The sequence below is a fragment of the Cervus canadensis genome, chromosome 15 (genome assembly GCF_019320065.1).
Source record: "Cervus canadensis isolate Bull #8, Minnesota chromosome 15, ASM1932006v1, whole genome shotgun sequence".
NCBI lineage: Eukaryota > Metazoa > Chordata > Mammalia > Artiodactyla > Cervidae > Cervus > Cervus canadensis.
Window position 1 is genome coordinate 64,078,662 of NC_057400.1, and position 10,846 is coordinate 64,089,507.

A 10,846-nucleotide genomic window follows, 5' to 3' on the forward strand; every position below is an offset into this window, starting at 1 on the left:
GCCTGGTAGGCTACAGTCTATGGGGTCCCAAAGAGTCAGACACGACTGAGCAACTTCACTTTCTTTCTTTCTTTCTATAGTTTCTTTTGGAGGAGTGTTGGTCCTTTAATGGACCAGAACCTGGTAGTCCAGAGTTGATGATAAGAAAGTAAGAGAGAGAAAGAGGCTGATAGCGCTTGTTGGTCCTTTAATGGACCGGAACCTGGTGGTCCGGAGAGTAAGAGAGAGAAAGAGGCTGATAGCCACGGGTTTACGTGGAAAGCCAATAGAGCCCTGTGCTTAGGGCTCGCGCTGCTGGTAGGCACCGGGGGCCCTCTCCAGTGGGTGAAGGCACAGTGAGCCTTCTCGAGAGGGTCTTAGAAGCCTGGGCAAGAAAGTGAGCTCAGCGGGCCTCCACATTCCAAGGAGTTAGCCAGAAATAGAGAGAGAGAGAGAGAGAGAGAGAGAGAAAATAGAAAGAAAGAAAGACACGGGGACCAAAGCTCTGACGGAGCAAAGGTGTTTTAATCAACATGGTGTGTGCATATATACTGTCTTACAAGGTGGTTGTTCTCAGCAAAGATAAAGATTAAAATTCCGGACTTACAAAACATAAGACGGTCCCTATCAAAGACAGAGTTGCAAACAATCATCTTTTACCATATGGCTCATAAAAAGGAAGAGGGTACTTATCACCATAATGAGAAATGCCTGGATTCCTCAGCCCTGGGAAAGGCGTGCCTCTCCTCTTAATTCCTGAATATTAATAAGGGCCAGAGGGTTCCTGACAGATCCAAAACAGCACACAGCACACACATGCTTCCTGACAGAGGAGGAAATGGCAACCCACTCCATTGTTCTTGCCTGGAGAATCCCATGGATGGAGGGGCCTGGTGGGCTTCAGTCTATGGGGTTGCAAATAGTCGGACATGACTAAGCAGCTAAAAGAGGCTTTCTTTTTTGTACTATTATAATCCAATTGTTCAGTCTCTCAGTCGTGTCTGGCTCTTTGCTACCCCAAGGACTGCAGCACACCAGGCTGTCCTGTCCCTGTCCTTCATTATCTCCTGGAAGTTTGTTCAAACTTACGTCCACTGAGTAGATGATGCCATCCAATCATCTCATCCTACATTGCCCTCTTCTAGTCCTGCCCTCAATCTTTCCCAGAATGAGGGTCTTTTCCAAATATTTGACTCTTTGCATCAAAGGCCAAAGGATTGGAGCTTCAGATTCACCACCAGTCCTTCCAGTGAATATTCAGGGTTGATTTCCTTTAGGATTAAAGGAATTTTATCTCCACAATAAAAATGTTAATATTTAATATACGTTTATATTACTGCATTCATATTGGCTTAACTTTTCATACTTTATGTTCTGTACACAAACTGTTTCAATAAATAGGTTGGGAAAATTTTGTCCACATACTATATTTCAATTACATTAGCAAGTAAGCCATTTATTTGATTATAAATTCTTAATTTATAATTAAAACAATTAATAACAATTTTCTGCTCTGGTTCAAAGTCTAAATACCAAGAATGTTACTATAGATAGTTTAAAAGTTTTTGAGGAAATTATTCATATGTACTATTCAAATATACATGTAATTCTTTATTTCAAAGACTTTTGCAACCAAAACGTTTAAAAAAATTTTTTGTATCGGCCAATAATAGAAAGTTTCAACTCTTCATCCTCAAAACCATTGTATGTACTATATCCCTCACAGATAGAATATGAGGGTCAGGTAACCAAGGGGTAGAAGTGGCCTTGCTTATCATACAAGAATATTTACTTGGGGAATTTGTGGTTTCCATTTTTGATGATGTTGTTCTAGAGATCCCAGTTCTCAGAAGGATCGTTTATACCATAGTTCTCAGAAGGACCGATTATACCATTAAGTGATGGTTGCTGTACGTTTCTTCAAGGTCCTAGTGTCAAGAGAAAGCATGGAAAGGAATCACGACACTGGCAATTAACCTTGATTATCAAGAGGAGTCTCTGGAGAAAGAAATGACAACCTATTCCATTATTCTTGCCTGGAGAATTCCAGACAGAGGAGCCCGGCAGACTACAATCCATGGGGTCACAAAGAGGCGGACACTACTGAGTGACTAACACTTAACACACACACATAAACACACACACACACACACACACACATCAAGAGGAGATGGGAATGCTACTATACACTGGAGGCAGAAAAGAATACATTTGTATCCCTGGCATCCACTCGGGTATTTCCTAATACTCCTACTCTGCCTATGTGTAGCAGCAAAATAGACGAGTGCAGTAGCCTGGTAAACTGAAGAGGCCATGATAAACCAGTCCTTAGACCCCTTGGGTGTGAAGGTCTGAAAGAAAATGAGTCACTCAGTCGTGACCGACTCTATACAGTCCATGGTTTTCTCCAGACCAGAATATTGGAGTGGGTAGCTATACCCTTCTCCAGGGGATCTTTCCAACCCAGGGATCGAACTCAGGTCTCCCACATTGTAGGAGAATTCTTTACCAGCTGAGCCACCAGGGAAGCCCAACAATACTAGAGTGGGAAGACTATCCACTCTTGAGGGGATCTTCCTGAACCAGGAATCAAACCAGGGTCTCCTTCATTGCAGGCAGATTCTTCACCAGATATGAAGGTCTGGTTTACCCCATTTATATATATAAGTCACCCAGAACAGAGGAGGTTCTAGCTGACAGGGAATTTAGAATGAGTCATAGATGAGGGAGATAAAGGGTATCAGTTGTATCCTCAAGACCAGTTGCAGTTGTTGGGATTTGAGTCCTTCCCACTCACCTGGTTTTTGTAGTGTCACTAGAGAAGGTATTTCTATAGAGATACCTAGAGAAGGTATTTCTAGATGAGCTGAACTTACTATAGAAAGCAAGTGGGTGTGAGTGGCACAGAATAAGCTGTTCTGGATGCTGTGGTGCCCATAAGAATTGCCCTCCAGGTCCAAGGCATCTTCCCTCTGCTGACATCTCACATCTAATTTGCTCTCCAGGAAGTGTCCTTAAACACAGACAGCTTCCTCTCTTTTTTTTTCTTTCTGTTGCCAAACTCTGGTCCCTTCAGGGTAATGAGATCTGGTATCCTCCCACTGGTCCAAGATAACTCTGGAAATTGTCCAGCTCCAGAGTTCTCCATATAATTGGCTTCCATATAACTTTCCTTTATTTATTTATTATTTTGCATTAGAGTTTAACATCCTTTTTTCCCAAGTCTGCCTCTCTTGAACATCTCCTAAGAAACCTCCAGCATAAAAAGTTCTGCCTCAGAATCTTAGATTGGAATAATTCAGTCTAAAGCAATAGGTAAATTGCATGAGTAGGATGAATATTTTTGAGTGTGTTGTTAAAATATGTCAAGCAATCATGACTGGGAATATTACAAAAATATGAAATAACAATAGGTTTTTTAGAAAAAAAGAAGTTAAGGATGTGTTTTTAACCATAGCAAAAAATGAAAGGTACAAAACTATTTAAAATGTGCACTCTAATAAAGATATTTCTGTTATTCAATAGACAACATTTAGTCTGACTAATCAGAATGGATTAATTAAATTTGAATAGCCCTATTTTGTGACTCATAATGGAAATATGGTTCTCACAATGACTATCAGTGGCTACCAACATCACAAAAAGATAATCAGACACACATGCTTCCTGATAGATGTGTACAACACCATATTGAAAGTATTTAGCTAAAATAAAAATATATAAGCCTGATCTAGCCATTAACTACAAAATCTACAAGAATACATTAAATGACACTAGAGTGTCATTTTAAATGATTCACAAAGTTCAAACAATAGGAACTATGAGACAAACAAAACTGGCTAATAAATAAATTGAGAAAGGGAGGCAGGGAGAAAGAGAGTGATATGTGCACAATCATGGGGATTTGAACACAGATGATATTGAAGAATTATTATTGTTAACTACATTTTACATATAATATTTAGGTCAAATTAAGTTTGTGAAGTTTTTAGAACATGGGTTAACATTTTGATGAAAGAAGATTGGCCATGTATTATTATTAAAGATGGATGAAAGGTAGAAAGAGGTTCATGCCACTATTCTCTCTACTTCATTATATATTTGAATTTTTCCATGTTTAAAAGTGGAAAAGAATTAGCCCACAAAAAAATGAAAACTACTCACAAGGAAAAATGCCTGCCATTCTCTAACTGATATGGTATACAATGATTAGATATTTCATTTATCATATTATTGTTATTTGGGTCTTTTCTTCAAGTATAGCTTCTAATTGCCTCTCATTTATATGGAATAAAATTGATTTCTGAATATTAATATTTTTCTAAATTATCTTATTCTCTTAGATACTGCAAATAAACATAGTTTTTATACTCATGACATAAGAGAAGCATATCTATTTTTTTGCATTAAGTGTAATTGTGATTTTTGAGCGGGGCCATTTCTGTTTTATGATAGTAAATAAGTATCTGTCTAGCACAATTTTATTAAGTGTAGGCAAATATATTAGCACCTATGGAGATAATTTATGATTTCTTAATATTGGATCATCTTTCCATTACTTTATAATCCTGACTTGTTCAAAGTTTATTATTCTTTCATGTGCTGCCTTCCCCACCCCCTCATTTTTGTAGCAACATTCAAAACAATTGTCTTGGTTTCTGCTTTCTAATTCATTGCTGTCTTTCACAGACCTTGGTATTCTTCCAAAGGATTTGGAATTTGGATGGATATCTTTCTGATATTCTTCCTTTTGTGTTGTTGTTTGCTTTTGAATAATTCTTTAAAAATGTTTTGAGCTGGAGTTATTTCAGAAATAGCTTTTCTCTTTTCTCATTTTTTAATATGCAAAATATTCTGTTTGGATTTTGTATCTCTTTTGCCATGTATGTTTTGCAGTTACCTAAAAATTCACTCATTCCAACCAGGTTTTCAAATTAATTTGCATAATTCTGATTGAAGTGAGCTTGTTATTTATTAAGATAAGCATTTATATCTACAAAGTTTCACTAAAAACATTAACTATTTCTCATGTATTTGAATATGGAACACTTAACAGTTTTTATTTGCTCTGTCTTTTGCAATAACAACTTTGATTTTTTGTGTGGCCCAAAAGTTTTTTAGTTATCTTTGGTCTTTTGCAAACATACATTTTGTTTCAGGTTAGTAGAAATTTTTTTTTCTAAACATACTCTATAGGAACAAAAAAGAAGTGAGACTTCATAGAGGATTTGACATGTCTGCTGGGACCATGATGATACGTAGACATTTTCCAATGAGAGAAAGGATCTCCCAAGATGAAAGAAATAAATAAAAAGAATAAAACCTTGGTACTTGAAAGTTATTTATAAATCTATAGCATTGTGTCATATGTACCATGAGGAGCATTCTATGTATTATTCTGTAAAGTAAAGCAAAAAGAGATAGATAATAGACAGCTGTACACATCATGCAACTTATACTTTATTCTAAAGAACAACTGAAATATTTAGTCATGGAAGCAACTACTTCAAATTTAAACATTATAATCAAAACAAGGCACTTATGAGAAGGATGGAATGGAGAAACAAAGATTGTAGATTAGAAATTTCAACATTATTCAAGCAAGAAGCAAAAAGAATCTAAAATAAGATGGTAGTAATGGCAATAATATCTTTACCAATTTTCCTGGACTTGGTCTCTGCTATGATATGAATATTTGGGTCCCCTCCCCAAATTCATACATTGAAGCTCTAACCCTAGTGTATCTATATTTGAAGAGGAGGCCTCTAAGGAAATAAATGAGGTCATTAGTGTGGGACCCTGATCTGATAGGATTAGTGTCCCTACAAGAAGAGACACCAGAGAGCTCACTTGCTCTCCACAAACACACAAAGAAGAGGTCACGTGAACACACGGTGAGACAACAGCTGCCTACATGCTAGGACAGGAGGTCTAGGAATGGAACATACCTGGGTGGTACCTTAACCTTGGACTTCCCACCCTCCAGAACTGTGAAGAATGAATTTCTGTTGTTTAAGCCACCCAGGATGTGGTATGTTGTTATGGAAAGCCAAGCAGACTTACAGAGTCACTTATTGAGTTTTGGGATGTGAGAGGAAGAGAAACAAAAGAGGAATTTTGAGAGTGTCAATGGCCTTGATAGGGAGGCCAGAGGTCTCCAAGCAGCAGGAGGAAATAAAACTGCAAGTGGCAGACTTTTTTTTTTTTGCTTTTCTTTTAAAATTCTGTGTTGTCATGACGACACCTGGTTCCACCTGAACTTAACTTTGTCTCAAACCTTGAGCTAGCCAATGTGCTTTTCCCATGGAAATGTCTTCTTTAAACTATGTTAATGAACTATGTACTTGATTGGAAATCTACCTTTCTTCAAGATTCAAGTCAGTTGTTTCATGGCCCAGGATGACTCACTTTGTGCTAATGCTATCTCAAAGTGCATGTTGTGGGTGCACTGGTGCACCTGGTGCAACTCTCTCTGTTTTGAGGCATTTCCTTTCCCTAATTAGCAGCTTGCTAACAGGTATATAACTCCTTGCTAAAAACTAGCAAGGGGGCACTTTCTGCCCCCTTCTCATGTCTATGTCAGAAGCTTTCTCTATATCTTTTATACTTTAATAAAACTTTATTACACAAAAAGCTCTGAGCGATCAAGCCTCATCACTAGCCCTGGATTGAATTCCTCTCCTCCGGCAGCTGGGAATCCTGGCGTCATTCACGGCTCGTAGCAGCAACATTTCACTTTCTTGATAAAATGACTGAATAACAAATGCATTAAAGAAATTTAAAAAACATCAAGGTATAGGATAAATAAATACTAAGACTGTAATGAACAACATGATAAATACAATTAATACTTCTGTGTATTATATATGAAAGTTTTTAAGAGAATAAATTCAAAGAGCTTTCATCAGAAGAAAAAATTTTTAATATTTTAATTTTGTATCTATATGAGATGATGTATGTAAATCAAATCATTATGCTGTAAACCTTAAAGTTACACAGTGCTGTATGTCAATTATATCCCATAACTAGTTTTTTTGGTTTGGTTTGATTTATATACCTCACGAAGTGGTTACCACAATAAGTTTATTTAACATTCATCATCTCATGCAGATACAAAATTAAATAAGTTATTTATACAATTTACTAAATAATAAATAATTATTTATATAATTTACTAAATATTTATATAATTTTCATATTTATATATTTGATTAAAATAGCAACAGGATTCATATCATTAATTTTCAAATTCAAGTTTTAAAACTTACAATTATTTTAAAATACTTCATTTTATCTCTGAGATCTGAGACTTTATTTGGTTGATAACGCCTTCATGAATTATCTAACCACCATGAGCCTAAACAACTTCATATTCTAATGCCTCTACTGTAGCTGCTATTGCTTTGTACACGAAAGGAGCAAAAAGAATGAATTCTTGAACCATTTACTCAGTTCCTGCATGTGTGTGTGTGTGTGTGTGTGTGTGTGCTCAGTCATTCAGTCCTGTCCAACTCCTTGCAACCGCATGGACTCTAGCTCACCAGGGTTGCCTGTCCAAATAGTTTTCTGGGCAAGAATACTGGAGTGGGTTGCTGTTTCCTACTCCGCAGAATCTTTCTAACCCAGGGATCAAACCCGCAGCTCTTACATCTCCTGCATGAGCAAGTGGATTCTTTACTACTGTGCCATCTAGATATTTTCACCAAATAAATAATAGAAAATAAGATATAATCATAAGTCAACTCCATTTTCACAGGTATTACAATATGTATACCATATGAAAGTATATTAATTTAATAGAATGAATTACTCAATTATAGGGAAAGATGATCAATTTCCATAACCACTATGATAGAGTCTTTCATAGACATGTTGGAAAAGACCTTCATAACCCTCACACTCACCTCTAACACACAGTTCCAATAGGCAATGCCTGTCTACCCTACCTACCTACCTACCTAACTAATGTGATGTCAACTAATGGATGATGTGAAGACCCTTGCAGGCATGTATATACACACACACACACACACACACACACACATGCACACACACACACATCCCTCCAAGTTAGAGTTTGCCAATAGAGACATGTTTTCAATTGTTAAAGAGAGGCTGAAAAGATGTCACATATTTTCAGTCTCATCAGTTACTAGCTTAAATCTAACAGGAATGATACCTGAAATTGGGATCTTGGGAATGAGATTATATTGGAAGATAATTTGGAATACACCAAAAACAGTTTTCTGATCTATAAATGTTGCTTTTCACTAGTTCTTTAGGCATCATACATTTTTTTTTGCCAGTCTCTGTACCTGGGAAAACATTTGTACCATAGGTAAAACTGTTTTAGAGTCACTATAAAGTAGTTACTGTAGTGTTTCTTAAATTACACAGTTTTGACAATAGGGAGTCAGTGTGTACACTCAGCAAAATGAAGAACAGATGATAACAGTGTTAAATCGATCATTTCTTAAGTCTCCAGGCATTGGTACCCACTGGCACTGAGAAAGATTATTGCCTTTCAGGATCCTTAGAACTCATGGCTCTAAGCACGGTCTTGGGAAGTGAGAAAATAAAATGAGGGAAAGAGCCCTACACCGTGAGAACAAATAAGACAATAACAAGATAATAAGAATGCTGAAGAATTTAGCAAAGCACGTAAAACTCTCTTCCTTCTCTCTTTTTCCGTTCTTTTTCTCTGTACTTCCTTTACCTCCCCCTCTCCTCTCCCCCTCCCCCTCTCCCTCTCTCTCTTTGTCTCTCTGTCTCTCTCCCTCACACAAAACACACCCCACATACACACATACACACATACACTATCCTTGTCATCTGCTCTTTGTTGAAAGGAAAATAAAAGGGGATGACATTACTGTATTCTTAAATAACAAAGAGAACAAACTTTTGAAATCCTCAAATCCACCCTTCTCAACATCTAGTTTCACTAGGTCTTCATTCACTCAATCTATTATTGAACATAATTTTCTAAATGTCATCAAGAATTAAACATAATATTTTTACAAATAAAAATTAAGGCTTTGTAAATAAACCTAGTGAAATCTAAATCACTATTGTAAATTTGATTACCAAACTGAGAGTAGAAATGTCCATCTAGTTTTGGCAGAATTTTTCAATATAAAGGTAGCTTACTAGCAGTAATATGGAAGGGTGGCTTCAGATTTTGTTAACATCTGAAAGAGGCAAACAGGCAGGGACATATAGATCTTAAAGAAACAACTGTTTTGCCTTAGGAAGACTTAAGAGATAAAAGCTCTTGATGAGAGTGATACAGAATTTCTACCCCATTGTTTTCATTTATTGTCAATAGACTATTGACTCTAAATGAATATCTCTGCTGAGAAAAGCCTCTGGATTTCCAGACCTACAGCCCCACAGGTCAGGTGGGTAGCTCCATTTCCATCTCAATGTGTTTAAAACTGAAGCCCTCCTCCTGACTTGAACCTGTTCTGCAATCTTCAGTAAAATGGTAGCATTGTCATCCAGTTTCCCAAGCCAGAAACCTGAACTTCAATTTTAAAGTGATCATATATTCTCATTTTTCATTAGTGTCCCCCTTCACTCTCAAAAGTACATTCATTTGTATAATAAATTATAGGATTACCTTAATCATCTTTGTCTCTTCGCTTTCACTTTCAACTTGTGTCTGAACAAACATCAGGTCTTGTCATTCTGCTTCCTAAAGATATCTCAATTTTGTCTACTTCTCTTCTTCAATGCCACTACCCCACTTCAGCATGCTACTATCTCTCCCCTGGGGAAAAAATTAAACAGAATATTTGAAGCATCTTGCAAAGCAGGGAGCATATCTATACTGTTTAATTTTATATTCTCAATCCAGTGAGAATTGTGTGAGCTTGTAAATGTTTGTTGTTTAAATGAATTATCCAGTGATCCTGAACCTGAGACACACGATTATAGTGGACCTAGTACATCTGTCCCTCCATTTCCCTCACACCATCCTTGGTGGGAGCAGTAATGGTAGTAGATGGTGGTACATGGCCAGTTCTGGGCTTCCCTGATGGCTCAGCAGGGAAAGAAAACACCTGCAATGCAGGAGACACAGGAGATGTGAGTTTGATCCTTGGGTCAGAAAGATCTTCTGGAGAAGGAAATGGCCACCCACTCCAGTATTCTTGCCAGAAAAATCCCACGGACAGAGAAGACTGGCGGGCTACAGTCCAAAGGGTTGCAAACAGTTGGACATGGCTGAGTGACCAAGCACGCTAAGATTTGGAATCTGACTCAAATTCAACAGATGGACCCCATCCTAAGAACTTAGAATCAGTACTAAGAGATTCAGGGGTCTGACTGCTTCCTCAAAAAGAGAACATGTAAACTGAGAAACTGGGAGACAGTGGATGCTTGCCTCAAAGGGGAAAGGTGAATGATGCTGACATGCAGAGACAAAAAGGGATCAGAAAGCAGGATACAGGAGAAGCCCTCTGTGGGGTCCTCCATGCTCCCAGGCCTCAGCTCTGTTCCGTGATTTCTGTCACTTTAAAATAAGCCCTCCTTTTATAAGATAGCCCTAGAGGAATTTTGTTTTTAATTTATAACCTGGAAAAGCTTAATTAATTCAGTCTCACTATCATCTGTGAAGATTTTTTCAAAATAAAAATGACAGCGCCCACCCCAGGAGATTCTGTCTCAGCTTGAGACTCAGTGGAAATGGACCAGGAGGTTGGCCTCTCTCACGATATTTTTAACAGCTTCACAGATCATTCTGATACTCAGCCAGGGTTGAAAACCACCAAACTCTACTATGTGTTGTAGGGAAATATAAAAGAAAAGGAGGACAGTAACTCAATACTCCAAGGATTTTAGATTTCATTAATTACATTGGACA